Source organism: Petromyzon marinus, unplaced genomic scaffold (genome assembly GCF_048934315.1).
Source record: "Petromyzon marinus isolate PM22_M1 ecotype Great Lakes invasive population unplaced genomic scaffold, UKy_Petmar_22M1.pri1.0 PM_G_Scaffold_82, whole genome shotgun sequence".
Lineage (NCBI taxonomy): Eukaryota > Metazoa > Chordata > Hyperoartia > Petromyzontiformes > Petromyzontidae > Petromyzon > Petromyzon marinus.
Genome location: NW_027423038.1, coordinates 522,501 through 527,500, shown reverse-complemented (window position 1 = coordinate 527,500; position 5,000 = coordinate 522,501). Strand labels below are relative to the sequence as shown.

At 41.3% G+C, this 5,000-nt stretch overlaps 1 pseudogene; it reads right to left on the bottom strand.

Moving 5' to 3' along the window:
• The window catches only part of LOC142921623 (28S ribosomal RNA), a 10,131-nt pseudogene that overhangs the window by 2,097 nt on the left and 3,034 nt on the right, over positions 1-5,000 (bottom strand).

Below are 5,000 nucleotides of genomic sequence, written 5' to 3'. Positions count from 1 at the left end.
GAAAAATCTTCTTTGTGGAAAATAGTAAAATAAAAAAACCAAGTCTTCACCTTGGAAAATAACTAAATCTAATCTAAAACATCTTAAATAAAGCTTGTCTGTAGTCTTCTTTGTAGGCAGAAAATAGTACGTTACAGGACTCTCAAACTGATGTATTCCAAAAATAAAGAATTAAAATAACAAAGTCTAATCTATATAAGCGCTCTTGAATAAAGCAGTGTAAAAAAAAAATAGCAATATAAAAAAAACCAAGTCTTCGTCTTGGAAAATAACAAAATCTAAAAGAAAAGAAAAGTCTTCTTTGTGGAAAATAGTAAAATAAAAAAAACCAAGACTTCACCTTGGAAAATAACAAAATCTAATCTAAAACATCTTAAATAAAGCTTATTTGTAATCTTCTTTGTAGGCAGAAAATAGTAAGTTACAGGACTCTCGAACTGATGTAGTCCAAAAATAAAGAATTAAAATAACAAAGTCTAATCTATATAAGTGCTCTTGAATAGGCTTCGTGTAAAAAAAATAGCAATAAAAAAATACCAAGTCTTCGTCTTGGAAAATAACAAAATCTAAAAGAAAAGTCTTCTTTGTGGAAAATAGTAAAATAAAAAACCAAGACTTCACCTTGGAAAATAACAAAATCTAATCTAAAACATCTTAAATAAAGCTGGTTTGTAGTCTTCTCTCGAACTGATGTAGTGCAAAAATAAAGAATTAAAATAACAAAGTCTAATCTATATAAGTGCTCTTGAATAAAGCTTCCTGTAAAAAAATAGCAAAAAAATACCAAGTCTTCGTCTTGGAAAATAACAAAATCTAAAAGAAAAGAAAAGTCTTCTTTGTGGAAAATAGTAAAATAAAAAAAACCAAGACTTCACCTTGGAAAATAACAAAATCTAATCTAAAACATCTTAAATAAAGCTTATTTGTAATCTTCTTTGTAGGCAGAAAATAGTAAGTTACAGGACTCTCGAACTGATGTAGTCCAAAAATAAAGAATTAAAATAACAAAGTCTAATCTATATAAGTGCTCTTGAATAAGCTTCGTGTAAAAAATAGCAATATAATAAAAATACCAAGTCTTCGTCTTGGAAAATAACAAAATCTAAAAGAAAGGTCTTCTTTATGGAAAATAGTAAAATAAGAATACCAAGACTTCACCTTGGAAAATAACAAAACCATCTTGAAAAAAGCTTATTTTTAATCTTCTTTGTAGGCAGAAAATAGTAAGGCGAAAATAAAGTCCCCTCTAAGCTCTAAAGTAACAAATACGACGTGTTAAAAAAAAAACTAACAATAAAAAAAAGAACCAAGACTTCGTCTTGGAAAATAACAATCTAAATTGTGGAAAATAGTAAAATGAAATAAAAACCGACTTCACCTTCGAAAATAACAAAATCAATCTAAAACAAATGACATCTTAAAACAAAACTATTATTTGTTTCGGAGGTTGTCTATGACTGTTCATAGACCGCATAATTTCCACAGAACATTCTCAGAATATCAAGAGAGAAAAGCAGCGTTCTGCGGGAAATCATCTTGGCCAGTGATGTCGTTCTGGGTTTGGTCAGGCCCAGGGAGGTAAGTACCTCGTTATTCTCAAGGGGCCACTTTCCTCTTGCCCCAACCGGGAATCCAAAGAATGTGACCTTGCTAGCCTTCGTCAGCACTTTGACTTGATCACCAAGAGGGGTATAGTACGAAACTTTGTGCGAGGCAGCATCTGACAAGGTATTCTTTGAAAGCTCAAAACGGACGGTGACATCGATCACAACCGCCTCCTCATCTTTTGCAAACACGAGGTCAGGCTTTCTCATCTCTCCCGTCTCGGATATGAACCGTGGCTCTTTGTATACAGACCAGCCCAATCTAGCCGCTTCGTCTGCCAGAATGTTACTGATCTTGTTATGTCGCGCAATTCTTGCTTTCTGTACTGCAGGACATTGACCGAGAATGTGCGAAAGGGACTCGAGTCTGGCAGAGCATTTCCTGCAGGAACGTAGGGCCCCATCTCTGCCTCTGTTCAAGCTTTCTCTTGTTGGGTAAATATTTGCCCTTAGTTGTAGTGCTGCGATAAAGAAGCATTGTTTAAAGCCGCACCATGGCCTCAACCAAGCATTACTGATTCTATCATGCGCAAAGTTTACAATGCCCCTTCCTTGAACCGGCTTTTCGCACCATCTCTGAAATTCATGCTCCCTCCAATCGCAGGGTCTCGGATATACAGGTTCTTTTGACACCGAGTCCCTGAGAACGAATGTTGGGATTGCATCACTGTCACCCCCTGCTCGTACCCACAAATTACGGTATTCTTCCTCCATACCCTGCGAGGACACAATATTACGGGTGATAGCATCGGACGAGTTTGCTATACGTTGCAGCCTTCTAACTTGAACCGAAGGGATTGTTTTTTCCAGTTTCAAGATGGCAAGGCCTCCGTCTCGGGCTCTGGCATATAACAGTCCATCACAAGTTGAAGCGGGAAGGTGGAGCCATCCTTTTACCGCCTTTCTAATCTCTTGGTCCAACCCACGGAGAGTTGATTGCTTGCAGTCCGAGTGGTCTGTAGGATATAACAATCTGGGTAGGGCATAGGCATTGAGTAGTTCAACCTTCTGAGTTGGCTTCAGAGGCGCCTCATCGATTTTCGAGATCCATGTCTTTAGCTGACAATGTAGATCAGGCTGTATAGTGCCAGTCCAAGGGCCAATTTTCAGACCAAGGTATTTCGTTGATTCATCAGGTTGGATCATATGGACATCTTTATTTTTGATAGTCCATGGGTCGCAGTTGTTCACCGTATATGAATCTTTGGTTGGGCTTATCATGAAGCCCTGGCACTTTTTGGCCTGAACCTCCAATGTCGATAGCCCACAAAATGATTCCAAGATCGCTAGATTGGCGGCCATACCAACCCAAGATTCGCTCACCAACACCAAATCATCAGCAAACACAAGAGCTGTCACGTGGTCGGTATCAATGGAGTACCCAACTCCGTGTGACTCTAGGGTGCATATCAAAGGGTCCATGGCAAGATTGAAGAGCAGGGGTGACATGGGGTCACCCTGTTTGACACCAACACGTATGCTAATTTCTCGAGTCGACTCGCCATTGCTTTTGAACGAGGTCGTACACCGATCGTAGGCGTTCTGGATGATGCCCACCACGTGTTCATCTACTTTCTTGTGCCTTAACACCCATAAAATATGAGCATGCGAAACCGAGTCAAAAGCTTTCGCTATGTCGATGAACATGACAGCCAACGGCCTGTGCAATTTCTTAGCGTGTCTCATAAGGTCCTGTAGCACCTTAAGATTTTCAGAGCAGCCAGATGCCGCTATAAAACCACGCTGCCTTGGGTTTAAGGGACAAGCACGAGCAAGACGTGCAGTCATTATTCTGGAAAATAATCTCAGAATCATTGAACCAATCGTTATTGGTCTCCAGTTCCCCAATTCTTTCAGCTTTTCATCGTCCATAACCTTAGGAATAAGAATCGTCCTATTCTTTTTCAACTCTTTGGGAATAATTCCTGTAATCATCCATGCATTAAATAGGGCTGTCAGTGTCCGACCCTCGGGGTCGGCAGCACAGATTGCAGCCCTTGTTAGGCCATCTGGCCCAGCTGCTGACGTTGGTTTAATGGCCCGTATGGCAGTCTGAACTTCCTCCACCGAAATTAGGGGCTCAAAGTATTCGTTATTTGCAACACCTGATGACTTAAATTGGCCCAGGCCATTGAATGGCAACACCTTCTCCCATTTTTCGCAGTAAAAACGATATACATCTGCGTTCGGGATTCGGCATTCATGACGTTCAGTGCCATCCAGGACTAAGGACGCAAGAAGAGAGCGGTTCTTAAAGAAGAGCTTCTGGTGCTTCATGAAGCTTCCTCGTTTTTCCGCTCTCTTCTTCATCCAAGATCGTGTGGGTAATATCCTGGGTTTAATAATGTCGTTCTCGGGTTTTGAACGTTTGCCTTTGTTTTTCACCAATCTCATCGGACAAAGCATCAATGCTGTGGCAGTTTCTACGAGGGCATCATGTTGGCCCTCACCGTTAAGCCAAGCCTTTATTGCCTCCATTGCAGGCTTTTCCAGGGTCCCAGAATTCTCATTCGTAAGCCGCTCAGCTGCTTGAGCGAGTATGGATGAAGTCCCCGTTGTTACATTTGGTGGGGGAGACAATGTCTCAAGAGGCCTAGAAGAAAAATGTAAGCTGTCCGACATGGGGGCCCCTGTCTTTTTACTTAGGTCCCGTCTCTTGTCAGAGACTTGCTTGTTGGTCTTAGTCCCAAGCGCTTCAGCAATGATCTTATTGATATTCTTTTTCCCCTGAAACTGCAACTCTAGAAGGGCCAGCTGTTCTACTTCCTTCAAAGACCAGCAGCTACGGTGTACCCCTCTCTGCGAGGTACCCTTTATACCATCTTTAATCCTTTCCTCATTACGGGTGACTGGGTGAGCATGCCTCTTGTGCTGCGAAAGGCCACTTAGAGTCGCAAAGCGTGCCTGGCAACATTCACAGACCATTGGTAAGCTTTCCTCAGTTAACTTTATTCCCCCACATTTGGGGGCATGACAGGCAATCGATCGGTGGTTTGAGTTGGTTTTGTCACATTTAGCGCACTTAAACACCAGAGGAATGTCTCTGTGTTTGATGTTAAAATGTGCAACAAGTTCGGATGCTTTGCCCATGTGTTGTTTACAGATAACGCATATATACTCCAGACTAGGCAGTACAACCGTGATAGTTCCCTTGGTGTCAATGGGAAACTTTCCCAACACGGGTTTCTCAGCCGATATGTCGAGGAAGGACTCCTCCACATCCTCATCATCCTCTGTAAAGTCATCTGAAGAGTCATCCGACTCAACTAGACTTTTAATCTGTTCGTAAAAATCGTAGTTCATCTCCTCTTCCTTTTCCAAGGACGAGTTATGGAAGATCATGGAAGGTATACTAGTCATTTTTAGCGCCGACCTAGACGCCATAGGTTTAGCAAC